The sequence below is a fragment of the Cibotium barometz genome, chromosome 48 (assembly GCF_041138505.1).
Source record: "Cibotium barometz isolate CiBa-2024 chromosome 48, ASM4113850v1, whole genome shotgun sequence".
Taxonomy (NCBI): domain Eukaryota; kingdom Viridiplantae; phylum Streptophyta; class Polypodiopsida; order Cyatheales; family Cibotiaceae; genus Cibotium; species Cibotium barometz.
This window is the reverse complement of record NC_141093.1, coordinates 11097068-11116143: the sequence shown is the minus strand read 5'-3', so window position 1 is coordinate 11116143 and position 19076 is coordinate 11097068. Positions and strand designations below refer to the sequence as shown.

Here is a 19076-nt window from a genome sequence, read left to right as displayed (position 1 = left end):
AAACAACCATAGATAAGCAAAAAAAAGACCATTACCTCCCAAAAAAAAAAGGGAAAAAATAATTTCTTGAAAAAATCCGTACGAGTACATACGGTATTGTACCGGACGGTATTCCGTACGATAAGCCGTCGTACGCCATACGGAAACAACCCTACTTTGAACTACGTACTTTGAACTACTTTAAAGTACTTTAAAGTAGTAAAGTCCTTAAAAGTACTTTAAAGAACTTCACTACTTTAAAGTATTTTAAAGTGCTTGCAATATAAACATTAGGCCTAGGAAACCACCAAGCACTTTGAAAAGTGCTTGTGAAGCTCTACAAAGCACTTCAGGCACTTGTTGACAACATCTTCAGTGCTTGCCTGCGATGACTGCATGTCCTTCTTTAGCTGCACTACATCTTCATTCACACCAACTCTGAAAGCAGTCTACGAACCGCACTTATTTCGGCCTCCATCTTCAGCACCTCTGCTTCATCAGGGTTTACCATTCCCTTCATTTCTGCCAATTGTGCGCTCAGTTGCTCGAGCTCGCTGTGTAGTCCGTTGTACACAAAAAACAATCCTTCAGTGCACATGTCCCTCTTCTTTTGTCGTTCACAGCAAGATTTTCTTTCTCTGCATCTGCCCTGGCATTGACTTTTTTTGCCAATCCCTCTACCAACTCCATGTAGAGGAGGTTGTCAGTCCCATTGCACGGCATTGTCATTGTTGTCGACATTGTATGTACAGATGTTGCACCATCCAAGAGTGACGGTTCTCCGCATGGCCCATAGTAAGCTCCAAATTTGTTTAGCTTTCATTGAAGCCCTCCTTTCTGCGTTTTGCAGTTCTCCCATATGTTTCCGCCAAATTTTGCCCACGCAATGCGGTGCTTAGTTGGGTCAGCTGAAGCTGCTCCACATTTCTCATAGGCAAAGCCCCGTGCAAACTTTGGTGTCAGCTCACCATTAGAAGGGGCTGCGTGATAAACCTTTTGGTAGAGGAGTCGGCACTCATCAACTAGTTCTGACCTGACCATGTTAATGTATATCTTCATCTTCTTTTGGTAGCGAGTCTTGAAAAACTGACAACCATTGTTCTTCAAGGAGGTCGTCATCGATCAAATCCTTGGACAGCTTGCCCTCAAGACTAAGCCCGTACTCTGCGTGGAGCTCCTCCGTCGAATGACAAAACTTTGTTAACTTTGGGTATGCACGATCACGAACACGAGATGGGAAGACAAATGCAATCTGCCACTTTAGTGAACATCTTAATCCATATAGCACGATGGTGCAGAGACCCAGAAGCTTAAAGGGTGCTCACCTTTGATGGACGATTTTGCTCTGGGAGGCGGTGGTTTTGTTTCCAGAGATGCACTTGTTCTCTTGCCATGGACTTTCGAGGGGGGGTGTTCCCAATTGAAGTTTGGTCTTCTCCAGTCTTGACCACATACTTATGAGGAGTCGTCTTCATCCTGCTACGGGCTGTGTTGTGAGGAAGGCGGTGGTGTTGTTTTCACAGATGCGCTTGGTTCTCCTCCCATGGACTTCAGAGGGGGAGTCTTTCCAGCTGTAGTGTCATCTTCTCCAGTCTTGGCCACAGTCTTCCAAGGAGTCGTCTTCATCCTGCTACGGGTTGTGTTGAGGGGAGAAAGGTGGTGAGAACCAACCAGAAGGATGCCTGCGCTTGGAAGAGGGAATGTGGCAAGAAGGAATGTGAGGAGAGGAAGGAATGTGAGGGAGCTCTTGGCTCGTTTTCCTCTCCGGCTGCTCTAAACCGCAGAATGGGGCGAGCCACGAATCGTTTCTACCAATCCGCACGTATGAAGACCCCCACTCCCAGTCATAACTATCCCGACTCCTCATCACACCATCATGCACACTTAAATGTGTCGTTATTGTTGACATTTGAAAAACCAAATGCACTTGAAGTTTCCTCCAAAGTTGCACAAGTGGTACCACCAAAAAGGAGAAATAATGGTACCATCAATACGTGCTTTGACCCAGCAGTGAGAACAATTTTACCAACTCCTTTTACAAGATATGAGGAGTTGTTTGCACATGTTACAGTGTTTTTCTATGGAGTAGATTCAAGTGATGAGAACAAACTATGATGAGAAGTAATGTGCTTACTAGCACCATTGTCAAAATACTAGACATGTACATCTGTAACAGCCATGCATACATCCTTATGCGAAGCATCATAACTGCATTGTACAATGAAAGCCTAATCATCATGTGCATAGTTTGCAGATTCTTTGTTTTCTGCATTGGATGCTCATGCATCAGCTACAACCATACTTGAGTCTTTCTTTTTCTACTTCTCCAGCCGTTTTCTGCACTCATTAATGTAGTGACCATAGTTGCATTTGCTCTTTTTCTTTGGCTTGTCGCCTTCCTTGTCTGTAGGCTCGCCGATGACTCTGATCTCGGTTTGTAACTACCTTGAGGAAAGGATTTACCTTTGCCTTTTTGTTGACTGGCGCAGCAAAAGCCTGATCTCCTGTATTTATGAGAGATCTGTTTTGCCTGGATTCTCTTCTTGCAAGAGCACAGAAACCAAATCTTAAAACTTCAAGGCATTTGGATTACCTTTCATCATAAGTCTTATGATAGAAGCAAAACCTTGATACAAGTCCAGCAACGCATTCAAGACAGTAGGTACCAATAAACTGTCAGGATATATTTCATCAACATTGGCCAACTGCTCCTTAAAATCCTTGATTTTTGTAAGGAAACTGTCCATGGAGTCTCCCTCATCCATATGCTATGACTCTAATTACTTACGTATATAAGCAACATGTGCTTCATTACGTACTAGTACAATGACGCAAGTGCATCCAAAGCATGTTTGGCAGTCTTGCATGACGGAGTGTGAGGAATGATACTCCTCTTAACTGAGAAAGCAAGCAACACATGTGCCTGTGCATCTCTTCCATCCCACTTTGTTTGTTCCTGCGTAGGAGGTATGCTATGTTGTGGTAATGCACTATGTGAAACTGAGTCCGTGTCTACAGATGTGTATCTGCATCATGTTCATCAGAAGAACCAGGACATTTCTGAATATCAACCACAACATTCCATAGCCCTTTGGCTACCAATACATGCTGCATCATATAGGACCATAACAGGTAGTTGGTCCCGTCAAGCTTATCCTCAGCAATAACATCCGAAATACATCACTATATGCTATTTCTGATAATACCCAAGCAAGTAATCACACAACCTGCAAAGTGCTAAGTGCTTCATAAGATGCAGAGATCGATGTCGCTGAAGTGAAGCCCGTAGATGCTTTCTCGTGTATCTACACACACGTCTATAGTTAATTTGATGAAACTACTCCAGAATCCGATGAAGAACAGTGCAAATCCAGTTCCCAAAGATGTTTGCAGAAAATCAAAAACTGCGCGAACGGCTCCTAAAATGCGCTCGGAATGGAAATCTAATCGGAAAACCTCAGTACAAAGTACTACACACTTCACGGTCCTCTTTCTTCTACCAAAAGGTCTCCTTGATCCGATTCAAGAAGACACGCGACTCGGAGTGAGGGATAGGCAGCAGCACAGGGGTGAGGAGCGTATGCTCTAAACTAAATGTTAGAAATAGAGCTGCAAGAATGCGCACATACACACACACACACACACACACAGTGGAGAGGCTCAAGGGAGCACACAATGAGATGATAGATAGATAACGAATGTGTACTATACAAAAAAGATAAGTATACCCCAAGATGGGTGTATACTAAGACGGGAAAAAAACCTACTAAAGAGGGAAAAAGTGCCCAAGCTGGTCCTAGTGTGTTCACACACATCACTACCAAATATGGCTACAATTTCTATCTAAGACTATCTCTCCGTTCACCAACAGCTTATCATCTTGCTTCACTCTGAGGTTGTCCTGCAAAATATGATCAGGGTTAGCAACATACCCTTGAACACGTCTTTGAGTTTCTCAAGGTAATGGAGCGGTGGAAATCGCCGCTTAAGATCGAGGACAATAAGCTTACATGCAAAATAGGGCAAAGTTTAATGCTTTCTGGCATATCTAACAAGTAAGCCAATTTTCCATATCTCTTGAGAATCTTAAATGGACCAATAAATCTATGAAATAGTCTCTTATCTCTCCCTAGTCTGATATTGCTTTTATTTGGAGATACTCTCAAGAACACCATTTCACCTTCTTTATATTCTCTAGGTGTCCTCTTCTTATCATAGTAACTATTTTTTCTATCTTGAGCACTCCTGAAACACTCCCTAACGAGTTTAATATGCTTTTCCATCCTCTAACATCTCACGGGACACCTCCACTCTATTAGTAGCATCAGAAAAATTTACATGTCCCGCAATCTTGATCGTATACAACTTCAAAAGCAGACATTTTAATCAAACTATGCCGAGAACTATTATAGGTAAAATCAACTAAAAGTAACAATCAATCTAGTTGGTTTGTCTTTCATTTACATACATTCTAAGCAAGTCTTCTAGCACTCGATTTACCCTTTCAATCTCTCCATCAGTTTGAGGGTGGAATGTAGTGCTCATTCTCAATTGAGTTCCGATTAACTTGAATGTAGCTTGCTGGAGTTTTGAATTTAACTTCACATCTCTTTCAAAGATAATCTTCTTAGGCATTCCATGAAACTGAATATCTCTTTTACAAAGAGTTTTGCAACCTCTAATGCTCCATCTGTCTTTTTCATAGGAAAGAAATTAGCCATCTTTGTGAGGCAATCAACTACCACATAGATAGTGTCATAACCTCCTCTACAAGTAGGGAGTTTTGTGGCATGAACTGTTTTGTTACATGCGTGAATTGTGCGTGTAGTTCATGAGTTGGGGACACCCTCTTGTGAACCATGTGAGTGAAAGTGTCTTCTGACCTCGCTTGTGGGATGTAGCCAGGTGGTAAGTATACTACTTTACTCTATGTTTCTCATTTTATGAGTAAATGGCAAATTTTTCTCTTTTGCAGATCCACACTTCATTAAAGTTCAGGTGGACATATCATAAAGAGGTTGGACCAATTTTCACTCCCGATCGGCCAGGCACATATTCAGGCGCCCTTTTCTACAAGTTATGAGCTTTGGGTGGCCTCCCATATGTCAAGAGGAGGGATGGTTTGGACGGGTGGCCCAATAGGCACTCTCCACTCATCCTCTACATGTCAGGAAAGCTTATCTTTCCTCACTCTCTCCTCTCTCTAGAAGTGGGCGCCAACTATATGGAGGCTTCTCTTTTCATTTTTGGACACACACACTTATGGATGGGAAAGCTGATTTTCTTATTTTTTATGATTCCCATAGCCATGAAAGCTTGAGAAATCTTGTCTTCTACTTATATAGTCTCCATACGATCACCAATTTGTAAAATTCCTCTTCTATTCATGAATTTGGAGCCTCCTAAGTATTCTACCGTCCCTAAATTTTCTATAAACCGTAATTTACAGAAACCTTAATTTTCTCAGAAACCCTAATTTTGGGGCAACCATAGTACATTATTAGCCCTCTCCTTTGGGCATCTTTTGCACCCAAAAGCCCCAAATTTGGAGTCCAAGTACCTGCTGAAAAAGCCTAATTTACAGAAATCCTAATTTCAGCCGGGAGTGGAAATGGACCCCTGGAAGCGTGGACATCAACCATACGATGGTTGTACTCAAGGGCAAGAAGATTGCGGTAAGAGGTCATTTAAGCTCTCTTTCACTTACTCAAGATCCGAATACTTGTCATTATGGTCCTATGTCTAGGTCTTGGCACACACAATGTTTGTGTATGGATGCCAATGGAGCATAGTTGCATTTGATTAGCTATGAGGGATCGAGGAGTGAGACTGTGAAAATCAAATGGAAGCAATCAACCGCATCAACAACCATGTTTGCAATGCTGTTTTCATTTGCATGAATGCCTATGTATAGTTTGGCATGTGAATGCCTATGAAGCTTGTAACAGGAACCTTGATAATACAATCTATTACAAGGGGAGTCGGCCCTTTCAGGCCCTAGTGTAGTGTGCAAGTGATTTCAGTTTTCAGCTTTGTTAAGCTTCATTTTGTGGTGCCATTTTCAACTTCTTTATGTAGACAAGCCAGGTGCCAATTGCAGAGCCCCTGTGGGCAACCAGCCACTGGAAAGCCGAGATCCTGCGTGCCTGCGCAGTCAAAATATGCCTCCCCAAACGAACAGTGTACTGGAAAAAGGTGATCTCTATGGCCTCGGGGGACGCATAAGGATCATGCCACTCGTACTCGTCAGGGTCCCACTGGAGCCGGGCAAAGGGGCGCGCATCATATGCCCATATGCGCTAATCAGAGTCCACATCTGCAGGGTCTGGATCAATATGCCATTTCCGAGAAGCGGCGGCCACTACCCATATCCTCTGAAAGATGCACTCTGCAACCAAAGGCGACTCTGCCTCCACTCTCTGAAGTCTGCCCTCATCCTGTATCTCATAGTAGAAGTATCTACCATCCTCAGTGCAAGCTCTGACAGCAATCAGGATCTCCAATTGTGTAAAGGCTCCCATCCACGATGGGGCCCCAGGCTCGAAAGGCGTGAACCACTCCTCAATGAGTGCCTCCTGAATGTCATCCCTCATAATCAGCCCCCCTCTGAAGTGACTCAGCCTCTCCGCCTGGATCTCCTCCGGGAGACTGCAAAAGGCCTGCCAATCTCCAAAACTGCACGCTGGGCCTGCCGCCAATGGTCCCCAGGCTCGACGAGGGCGAAAACCCAGCATATGACCCTGCTCTGTGCGTACCGCGGGGCTCCAGATGAGCAGCTGTCTGGCCCGCTCCTCATCACAAGTGGGAGGTCTCTGAGAAAGCCCCGGTCTCAGCAACTCCCAAGCTCGCAGGATACTCAAGGCAAATCTGTCCTCCCATCCTCTAATGAGGCCTGTCCTCCTCATCTCTGTGAAGATCCACCGAATCTCTGGTGCCCAAGTGCCCCCTGCTGGGGGAGCTCTAGCCTGCAGCCGCCGCTGAAAAAGAAGCTCCTTCCAAGGCTCATCGCCTGGAAGCAGTCCCTGAACAATAAGCTTCCCCAACAAGGCTCTACTCTAATCAGCTGGATCTATAATGCCCAAGCCCCCCTGGGCCAGCGGAAGAGTAATAACTGCCCAAGCAACCTTAGCCCGGGCCGGCTGACCATCCCGCCCAGTCCAAAGAAAGTTCCTGATCAGCCTCTGTACCTGGCTGATGCAAGAGCTCGAGAAAACCCAACAAGATGTGATATACCACATAGTCGCTAAAAGCACCTGATTTGTCACCACCACCCTCCCAGCCAAGGATAGCCGAGCTGTACTCCAATACAAAAGCTTCTTCCGAATGCTCAGAAGAAGCGGGGCGATCTGCTGCTCAGGTGGCATCCCAGATACCGCACTGCTGTGCCAGGAGGAATCCATCTAGGACCCGGGTCTGGGGTCCATGCCGGAGCGGGAGCGCTACTGATCCAAAAAGCCACTGTCTTGCGCCAGTTGATCAATGCTCCCGAAGCCACACCAAAAACCTATAGCGACTGCTCTGCTCTCTGTAGATTGGCCTCCTGGCCATGCAGAAACAATCCCGTGTCATCAGCAAACTCAGAATCGAGCAGGTCCTCTCCCCGGACTGGAAGGTGGAGTCCTCTCAAACCAACCTCCTCTGCTGTCACATACATGCTCATAGCCTCTGCAAAGAAAAGAAAAAGGAACGGGGCGAGAGGGAATCCCTGACGGACTGATCTGGTCAACTCAAAACTCAGCCCCCGTCCTCCTGCCATCAACACCTGGCTACGAGCTGTGGAATATAGAGCCGCCACTCCTCGAATCCAGTCTGGCTCAAAACCCAGGCGAAGCATAGTGCCCTCTGGGAAACCCCAATCGACTCTATCGTATGCCTTCTCAAAATCGAGAAGCATAACGACCAAGTCCTCACCGAGAAATCTAGCTTGGGCCGTCGCCTCCCAGAAGGTGAAAATGTTGTCAAGGATACCGCGCTCCTTGACGAATCCTGTCTGAGTAGCATACTCTGTGGCATCACCCCAGTGTCCAAAACATACTGAAAACCCCTGTGGAGGCCTGGCCCCAAAAGGTCCCAATAGCACATAAAAAAGGTAGGCGTCAATCCGTTCTCCCCAGGGCAACTATGACGCGGAAGGACCCTCAAAGCCTCAACAAGCTCATCCTCTGAAAGAGGCTCACCCAAAACCGTGCGCATACAATCTGTGACCCTCCTCTGCACATGGGCCCACACGGTCTGTGTGCAAGCATCACGTGCCTCTGTGGCTGGCTCCGCTGCTGAAAGCAGGTCTCTATAGAACTCAGTGGCAATAGCTCTAATCTCCCCGGGCTCAGTGGCTAGCGATCCGTCCTGCCTCCTGAGCTGGCGTACTCCTGCTCGAGCATGGCGGGGTCCGGTGATCTCAAAAAACTCCCCAGTCACTCTATCACCAAGCTACGTCCACTGAGAGGCCTGGCGATGATAGTAGAACTTGTGTCTCTGCTCCTCTGCCGCTCTAACCTCCTGGCGTGCCTGGCTCAGCTGGGACGCCACCCACTCACATGTAGGCTGCTGCTCCTGAAGACGCTGGAGCGAAGCAAGGCTACGTCTCAAGCAACGCTCCTGCTCTCGTGTCTCTCCCAGCCGTGTCAAGGCAGCGTGCAAAAAAGAGCTGAGCTCAATGAGTCCCTTGGCACACTGGCCTGCTGCATCCAAGTCAGAGCTCTGGCTATCATGCCATATCCTCTCAATGTCCTCAAAAAGACTGGGGTCTGTAAGTATCCTCTCTGGGATCCTCAACTGCAAGCTGGTCTCCCGTGTCCTCTCCTCTAGTGTCAAAATAACTGGCGCATGGTCTGAGAAAGAGGTGCCAGCGAGAATGCCAACGGAGCCACCACGCTCCCGAACCTGTCGCCCACATAAAAGCGATCAATCCGTGATAGATTAGTCCCTCCCTGCCGGCGATCCGACCGAGAAAAACTAAGACTGTCCTGAGAACGGGAGAAAGCCTCATGCTGCCATGCATCAGTGATCCGCAGTGTCATACAAAATCGCTCCCAAGCTGCAAGCTCCATGCCGTGCACTGTAACATGACTGCCTCCCACCCTATCGGCCGGGTCCTCAAGCATGTTGAAGTCTCCCCCGACACACCAATGTGGGGCCTCGGGCAATGCATCTGTAACAAGGGTCCAAAACTCTGCTCTGGCAAGGACAGCAAGAGAACATGGAAGATGTTTCAAGAGAGACACCCTAGTACTCCGATTACTGCACCTGAGGCATGGCAAACTTATGCTAGCGAGCTATATGATGCACCAAGACAACCCCCCACCCCCCCTCCACTGGGAGCTAGGCCGGCTAGCAGCACCTTTTTTACTATTCGGATGGTGCTAGATGCGATAGACAGGTTACAGAATGGAAAGGCACAGGATCATGATGGGCTAGTTGGAGAGCACTTCTCATATGCACGAGACACTTTGGCTCCGCTCATCGTACATGTGTTTCATCGTGCCATTTGTGAGGGTTTCCCGACAAGCTGGACAGAGCATATCATTGTACCACTCTTTAGGAGTGGGGACCCCATGATACCAGGTAACTACAGGAGGATCATGATTGGTCATTACTTGGCCAAATTATATGGCTCTATATTGGAGTTGGAGCTGCGCCGATGGGCAGAGAGGCATGGTCATCGAGCACATGGATAGGCTGGCTTCAGGAGAGGATTTACTACCTTGGATCACATATTGACACTTCGGGCACTTATTGAAGAGGACAGGGCACAGAAGAGAAGGATATACTACTGCTTTGTGGACTTCCGCAAAGCCTTCGATACCGTACCACGTGCTAGGCTTATGCACAAATTGCATGACATTGAGGTACCCGAGGATATGCAGTGGGGGATATATGCTTTGTATGAGTCTGTGACAGGCAGTATGTGAAGAAAACTGGTGCCGATATTCTCATAGTCATCTTGTATGTAGATGACATGCTCATAACAGGGACTAGCAAGTGGTTTTTTGTAAAATCTCCACCGGATCTCCTCGTGATCGTTCCTGGTACGAGACTCGAATCCTGCAAACAAACGAACAAACAAACAACAAGGGGGTGCAAGCCTGACTCACCTCCCAACCATGACAGCCGTGGGCAAGCCCACAGTCTTGGCTGTCCCCACCGAGCCACAAGCTGAGCTAACTAGGTTGACGTACCGACCAATCTCCTCCTCGCGACGTCCCATACCGCCACGAAGCTACCCTCGCGGGCCTCGAGATTGCTGCCGGCCTCGGCTACATAAAGCAAGTGCACGTCTGCACTAGATCCAGGCTCCAAGACCGTAGAGCTCTCACAAACTCGCGAGACTCTCTATATCCCAATAACTAACCTTGGCCGCCCTTTTATATGCTCTTGGCCGGTCATCGGGCGTCCACACTTGGGCGCCCGCCCGTCCATACTTGGGTGCCCGCCCGTTAGTCTATCCCAAACTCATCTCGTCAATCAGCCTGCCTAGCTCCAAGCTTCCCCAAGCCTCGAAACTAGTCTTGCGTGCGTGTAGCACACGCTAGATACACACTGTGCACATGACATACTCCCCTTCCTCTAAGAGCTCACTCCTGAGCTCACTAAAAAGCCAAGGTAATCTCTCTGAAGAGTAGTCAATGTCTCCCATGTAGCGTCCTCCTCAACATGGTCCTTCCACTTGATCTTGTATTCCGTGATAAGCGTATTACGCAATCTTCTTTCACAAAATCCAAGAATCTTTTCAAGTTCATGCGGGACAAATGTCATGTCCTCGACATCTATAATTTCTTGAGAAGTAACTAACTGGTCCGTTCCACCTAATACTTCCTTAAGTCTACTGACATGAAATACAGGATGAACTTTCACATGAGAAGGCAAATCCAATTCATATACAACTGAACCAATCCGTCGTGTAACACGAAATGGTCCACAGTATCTAGGAGATAATTTCGGAGATCGACCTGTCCGTAAAGTCTCGGAATCTTTCGGAACTCGCAAATACACCATCGTTCCTTCAGAGAACTCTCTGGGTGAACGATGTCTATTAGAATAAAACCTGTCTCGGTCTTGAGCACTTCTAATAGATTCCTTCGCAACTTGTAACATTTCCTGCATATCTTGCAAAAAATTACGCGCTGCATCATACTCAAGTCCTGAGAATCCTACTGTAACAGGTGATCTAGGTTGAAAACCATACATAAGCATGAAAGGACTAAAACCTGTACTCGTATGCTTAGTACTGTTATATGCAAATTCTAACATAGGAAGATAATCCTCCCATGAACTCTGTCTTTTGGATACATATGCTCGAAGCATATCCTCCAAAATCTGATTCACTCTTTCAGTCTGGCCATCAGATTGAGGATGATCAGAGGAACTCAAATTCAAAGTTGTTTCCAACTTCTCAAAAACAAGTTTCCAAAAATCACTCGTAAACTTAGAGTCCCTATCACTGACTATGTCCTGCGGTAACCGGTACAGTCTAAACAATTGCTCGATAAACTGCCGTGCTAATTGTGTAGCTGTAATAGTCTTCCGGGTTGGTAAAAATCTAGCCATTTTTGTCAAGCGATCTACCACAACCCAAATAGAATCGTGGCCTTGATGTGTTCTTGGCAATCCGGTAATAAAATCCATGGAAATACTTTCCCATTTATTACCTGGGATTTGCAAAGGATGCAACAACCCAGCCTGTCTAAAGAGTTCAGCTTTATTTGCCTGACAAATTTGACACTTGAGAACATAATCTTCTACATACCCTTTGATCTTTGGCCAATAAAAGTGTGTTTCACTAACGATAGTGTCCTGTGTACCCCACGGTGTCCAGCAGAAGGGGCGTCGTGACACTCCTTAAGAATCTTGGACCTAATGTCCAAGATCTGTAGTACACAAATTTTGTCAGTACGGAATAGTAAACCATTCCGAATCATCCACTGGCCTCCTGCAGCCTGAATGGTAGACTGCTCAGTCATTGAGTCTTGGTCAATCAATGAGTTCCCGTCCTGGATCTTCTGCCAAAATGGACCAAAATAACTATCAGTCCTGCAAAGTCCTCTCAATGACTGAAATAAGTCGATAGAAATCTCGGTGAACGACAAAGAATTCACCTCTCTAATTCAACTAAGCGCATCTGCAACACTATTCATGGACCCTTTCCGATAACGGATCTTAAAATCAAAATCTTGCATTAACTCCGCCCAACGAGCTTTCCTTCCTCTCAAATCATCCGCATCACACACATACTTGATTGACTGATGATCAGTCAATACCACAAACTTGGAGCCATATAAATAATGTCTCCAAACCTTGAGAGCATGAATCACAGCATAAAGCTTCTTCTCAAGGGTTGGCCAACGAGATTGAGTGTCGTCTAGCTTTTTACTTTCAAAAGCAACCGGTCTACCATCTTGAAATAGAGCAGCCCCGATAGCATAGTCACTGGCATCAATTTCAAGAACATAAGGCCGACTAGGATCAGGTAATGCTAAGATAGGTGCTTCCTTGACTTTATCTTTCAAAAGTCTGAAGGCCATATCCAAATCGTTATTCCAAGTGATAGGCTGATTTGACTTACGTCCACGACCTTTCAATAAGTCTGTCATCGGTAGTGTGAGCTGAGAGTACTCCCGCACAGATTTCCCTACAAAACCGAGAAAAGAACGAAGTTGTTTCACTGTTCGCGGTATAGGCCAGTCCAGAACCTTCTGAACTCGGTTATAGTCAATGCTCAATCCATCTCTAGTGATCTTGTGTCCCAAGTAAATGATGTCGGTCATAAAGAACTCACATTTACTTAATTTAGCATATAGTCGGTTCTGTCTTAAAATAGATAAGATAATCGTGAGGTGTCTGACATGATCCTCAAGAGTACGGCTATATATCAAAATATCATCCAAGAACACCACCACAAATTTCCCCAAATGTTCACGAAAAAGATCGTTCATCATTTGTTGGAAAGTGGTTGGAGCATTGGTTAACCCAAAAGGTAATACGAGAAACTCGTAATGGCCATACCTAGTCCGAAAGGCGGTTCTTTCGACATGCCTTTCATGAATACGTATCTGGTGATAGCCAGTACGTAAATCTATCGTGAAATATTTCGCTCCTGCTAACCAGTCAATTAGGTCATCTGATCTAGGGAGAGGATACTGGTTCTTAATGGTCAGCTTGTTCAATCTCTTGTAATCTATACACATTCTCCAGGTGTTGTCCTTCTTTCTCCTAAGCAACACAGGTGCACCCCAAGGTGATTTACTTGGACGGATCTGACCCATCCTCAAATAATCTTCGAGTTGTTTAGCCAACTCATCTTCCTCAGCTTGGCTCATCCTGTAAGGTGGAATACTGACAGGATGAGCACCAGGGATCAAGTCAATACGATGATCTATTGCCCGTTCAGGTGGTAAACCCGATGGCAATTCCTTAGAAAATACGTCTTGAAACGAATCAAGTATCTTCTGTAATTCTTTGCTTTCAAACACACTTAATCCATTTACATCCAAGGAAGGGATGAGAAAGGAAGAAAGTGGAATCAATACACAATGGAAAGCGGTATACAAAGAAGAATCCATTATATTTCCAAAATCAATTGTATTTACAAGAGGTCCCTGAGAGGGATGAATACAATCACCTAAAATACTATACTCGGTGTCCCTATGCTGAAAAGAAAAAATATGACTAGACCAATCTATCTGGACTTGAAGAGTCTTAAACCATTCAATCCCTAATAACAAGTCTACATTTTCTAGATGCATTACATAGCATTCCAGAGTATCTATGTAGTCCTGAATTTAGATTGGAAGCATCTCCACCTTTCGATCCCATACTTGCCTTCCCGCAGATAAGCGTACCTCATAGGTATAATCGCTGGGTGTCGTATCAAGACTCAATTTCTGCACAAGTTTGTCTTAACAAAGTTGTGTGAGCTGCCAGGGTCTAAAAGAATGTGAATCTTAAGGCCATTCACTTCTCCATAAACTCGGAGAAGATCATGCAAGCCAAATACTTTAGAATTGAACAGACAATCAGAACAAGTACTAGGGCGAGAAAGTACAGTAATTGACGTACCTGTCAAAGACAACTGGTTAGCCGCCTTTGGCTTGGGTCCTGCGTTTGTCTTGGTACCCTTTTGCTTCGGACACTCGTTACGCATGTGTCCTTTTTCTTCGCAGATAAAACAACGTCCTTCCTTCTTGAGCTTTAAAGCCCTAAGGAGTCGTTTCTTCTTCGCTGGTGTCGAACTTGAATTCTTCGAAGGTTGATCCGAAGACTTGCCTTCTATCGTGTTAGCCATAGGTGCACAAAACTTTCTTTTATGCTTGTTCCCCTGCTCGGTAACTGGTTTCGACTTGGAAGAGACCATTGTATCATCATAGATACGAGTTGAATGAATGGCTTCGTCCAATGTTTTACATTTGTTATTTTTAACCTGTAAACGGTATGAGTCCGACCTCATAGGTGAGGTGCTGCGAGGTCATGGTCAAAGCTGAAAACTGGGCAACAACATCATAATCATCCTCTTTCTTGAGGAATTCTTTTTTGAAGACGTCTTCGAATTGTGCCCAAGTTGTTGGCTTAGGGTTGAGTTCCTTCCACCAAAGCAAAGCTTTGCCGGACAGGAAACCTGCTGCTAATTGGATCTTTTTCCCATCATCATATGGATGAAACTGAAAGTGAACTTGCCACTTATGTAGCCAAGTGTCCACGATCTCCTTGGTGCGCTGCTTTTGCTCGCCCCCGAACGGTTCCGGAGTAATGTTGGGGCCTAAAGCAGAAGCCAAGGTATCCATACCCGATAGAGTAGAGAGGGTAGTGGTCAAAAGAGCGATGGAGTTTTGCAAAGCTTGCATCTGGGCTGTGATTTGTGCTTGACGTTCCGACGAAGAAGCTTCGAGAGCTACTTTGAACTCTTGGAAATCTGATTTTGACACATAATCGTCAAAAAGATCGGCATCGGTATCTGTTGGAGATAAGTGCACACTAGGGTGTACTTCTCCTAGTCTAGTCTAGTCTAGTGCCATGTGGCACCTCTATAATTGTCCCATAAGTCAGTGAGTCTACTCTATCTTGTACTTCTCACCTATATATTGTGGGCGTCATGAAAGTATCAATCTTGTGTCTTGTCTACACTCATCTCAAGGTATCTCTATGCTTTGTGTCTCCTAGTCTTGCTCTCATTTCAGTTTCAGTTTCAGTTTCAGCTTTGTCTCTCCTCCATTTTTCCTACATGGTATCAGAGCAGGTTTATCTTGGCTCCCCTCATCCTTGCCTCAAGCTTCAGTTCACTTCAACCCGCTTCAACTCGCCTCAGCTCTCTGCTTCTACTTCAGCTCTCTTCACCTCATCCTCAACGTTTCTTAGCTCGTGGTTACTCTACTTCACCCCGACAACTATCTTCAGTTCATGGCAGCTGTCAAAGATATGGTTTTGAAAGAGGGAAGACCTGCTCAAGCTGGAGTAATCAAATCAGGATATCTAGATGTAATTTTCAGTCTTCTACTTTCGAAAAAACTCAAAATATAAAAATTTAATTTTCAGTTTTCATGGGATTAGACACTGCCCTTGCATTTCAGCAAGTGGTAAGACCTTCCCATCTCTCTCATATTTGTCTATGCTTTCATGCTATCTACCACCATTGATCACCAATGATGTAGATCATGGGGTAATGTCATGTCTATTTGTCTACATGGACTTATCTTTGTCCCTATCCAAGAGGCACCCCTGCATTACCCACTCTAGCAAGAGGATTGCCCTTGAGGAGGGATTAACTATCAAGGTCCATCTCTCTGTCTATCTACAATCAGTCAGTCTCTCTGTCTATGTGTCTATCTTGTGTGATCTTACAGTCACATGTCTCTGACACTCTGTCTATCAGTCTATATGCCTCTCTTTTGTGGATTAGCTACCCACATTCTCTTGGCATTTTCTGTCTCTGTCCCCATTTATCTTCTATCTGTCAGACTCTCTCATGTCTATCTGACAGTCTCTCTCTCTCTAGGACCACTCTACTGGCTGATTGCCTCTCTCTGTCTGTCTATGATCCACTCTTGTCCCTACCCTTGTGGACCCATATGAGGATATCACTTGAGGAGGGGTGTCTCAGGATCTTGTCTATCTTATCTTCTGGCTTGTCTCTTAGTCCTTGTCTAGTCTATCTGTATTGGTCTTATCTTTTGTCATGTCATAGTCTTGTCTTTCTGTCTTCCTTCTAGTGTCCACTTAAGGAGGGTGTTGGAGATAAGTGCACACTGGGTGTACTTCTCCTAGTCTAGTCTAGTCTAGTGACATGTGGCACCTCTATAATTGTCCCATAAGTCAATGAGTCTACTCTATCTTGTACTTCTCACCTCAATGAAAGTATCAATCTTGTGTCTTGTCTACACTCATCTCAAGGTATCTCTATGCTTTGTGTCTCCTTCTAGTCTTGCTCTCATTTCAGTCTCAGTTTCAGCTTTGTCTCTCCTCCATTTTTCCTACAGTATCTTCCGTAGCCGGCAAGCCTTCGCGTTCCACAAGGGGCTCCAACTCTGATTCTTGGGTTGACATCGTGAAGAGGACAAGTAGAGAGAAAATTCGATCTTTGCACAATGAAAGTGCAAGGGAACTTGAGAGCTTGAGAGCTTGAAAACTTGAGAGATGTGTGGCAAGAAGCCCACTTAAGGGGGTTTATAAAGGTTTCTCCAAAAGCTATCTTTAGCTTTTGCTTTAGTGTTGTTTTATTTTATTTATATATATATATATATATATATATATATATATATATATATATATATATATTCTGTTTTCTTAAAAAAATAAAACACTTTTAAACCTTGGAAGAGGGGTTTTTAAACTTTTTAAAAAAAATTTAAACTAAAAAAAACGAAAGCCCAAAAAAGACGAGTGCTTTCCTTGTTTTTTTTTCTCTTTCCTGCTGGATTAACCCCGCCGACGTGCTGTCTGCAGACGTCAACTGCTAACGTTGTCAACTGCTGCCGACGCTTGATGTGCTGCCGGCGCCTGCCTTGCTTGGCCTGGGCGCCTGCCTGGCCTGGCCTGGGCGCCTGCGCCGCTAGGCTGCGTAGGCCTGGCTACGTAAGCCTAGGCGCCCGCCAGCCTGCCGGCCGCCTGGGTAGGCCTGGCCGCCTGGCTAGATAGCCCTAGGCGCCTGGCTGCCTGTAGCCCATCGCCTGCAAAACCAGTACATCAGTACCCGGCCGGCAGTACAAACGACACACGCATGCTCTCTCTCTCACTCGTTCAACGAAAAGCAAACCTGCTTTTTTTTTCTCTGTTTTCTCTCTACGTTCATGCGACTGCACAAACGAATCATGCCTCTTCTTTGCAAAGCAAACAACCCTTCTTAGACTACCACCTCCCATCAACATGGGTTTCTTTGACGAAGAAAAACACATACTATTCTGAAAATAACAGTATGCACAGAAAAAACAGCAAGCTTTTTTAACTCTTACCTTTCTTCGACCTCATCTTCTCTACCTACCGACTTGCTCGTTCACGAGGTATGCGCTGATACCACTATCAAATCCCCACCGGATCTCCTCGTGATCGTTCCTGGTATGAGACTCGAATCCTGCAAACAAACGAACAAACAAACAACAAGGGGGTGCACGCCTGACTCACCTCCCAACCAGGACAGCCGTGGGCAAGCCCACAGTCTTGGCTGTCCCCACCGAGCCACGAGCTGAGCTAACTAGGTTGACGTACCGACCAATCTCCTCCTCGCGACGTCCCATACCGCCACGAAGCTGCCCTCGCGGGCCTCGAGATTGCTGCCGGCCTCAGCTGCATAAAGCAGGTGCACGTCTGCACTAGATCCAGGCTCCAAGACCATAGAGCTCTCACAAACTCGCGAGACTCTCTATATCCCAATAACTAACCTTGGCCACCCTTTTATAGGCTCTTGGCCGGTCATCGGGCGTCCACACTTGGGCGCCCGCCCGTCCATACTTGGGTGCCTGCCCGTTAGTCTATCCCAAACTCAGCTCATCAATCAGCCTGCCTAGCTCCAAGCTTCCCCAAGCCTCAAAACTAGTCTTGCGTGCGTGTAGCACACGGATGGTAGATACACACTCTGCACATGACATTTTTCCCCTTGGATATCAAGTGTGAAAGGACACTCTATCTATAATTTTTGTACTTCTATATTATATGGATGTGACACACATGCAGAGGTTGACTTGCATTTGTAATCACCACACACTTTGTGTCTTGCTCTCTCTCTCTCTCTCTCTCTCTCTCTCTCTCTCTCAATCAAAGGTCTTGAGTTCAAATCTTGTCGGATGGATCAATTTGGTCTCTTGGGATAGTTTCCTACGACGTTAAAAAGTTCTCTTCTCTCTCTCTCTCTCTGAGCTTCTTGTTTCTGCAACTAACCCTAACATCTGCAGGGAACAATACTATGTGTGTTTGAGTGTCAGTCCCAACACTTATTATTAGAGTTGGTAGCCAACTCAGCAACATTACACTAAAAATAGGAATCTAGCCTTAGCCATATTCATTCATTGATTAGTCAATCATCATTGAGTCATTGAGAGCTCAGGAGGAGCAGTGCTACCTTTGAGAATCTCTATTCAGCATTGTATATACTTCATGTTAGTAATACAGGGTAGATTAGGTCATCCCTCTCTACTGTGTATTGAGCATGAAGAAGAAGTTTGTTGTGCATGGGTTTAAGTCTCTGAGTAGGTGCTAATCACAATCAAACAATTCATAAACACGCTTCCGCAAGCACCCATTTTGATGCCCTCACCATAGCCACACATCTGCCATCAAGAGGCTTATAGACTCATGTTTCAGTTTTCAGTTTTCAGTTTTCACATTCTTTTTTAGTTTTTTCATAGCATTGTACACCTATGATATCATTGTAATATTCGTTGTCTCATAGGCCCTTGGGGTCTCTTATAGACATTAATAGATCTTTCTTTCCTTTCTTTCTTTCTTTCTCATAGCATAACATTGTATTGAGCATTCATAAGCAGCACATCTCAAATACTTTTATTGATGAAATGGACACTTGATACACTATGTGCAATAGGCTTTTTATGGTATAAATTCCTTTAACAAACACCAAACTAAGATATTGACTTCCATTAGGTGAAGGAGAATTAAAA

The 19076-nt window shown here is 45.2% G+C and overlaps 1 protein-coding gene across 1 annotated transcript in view; it reads right to left on the bottom strand.

Moving 5' to 3' along the window:
* NIAP (Major facilitator superfamily protein) overlaps positions 1-19076 on the bottom strand; it is a 94150-nt gene that overhangs the window by 12652 nt on the left and 62422 nt on the right. The gene's annotated exons all lie outside the window — the stretch shown is intronic.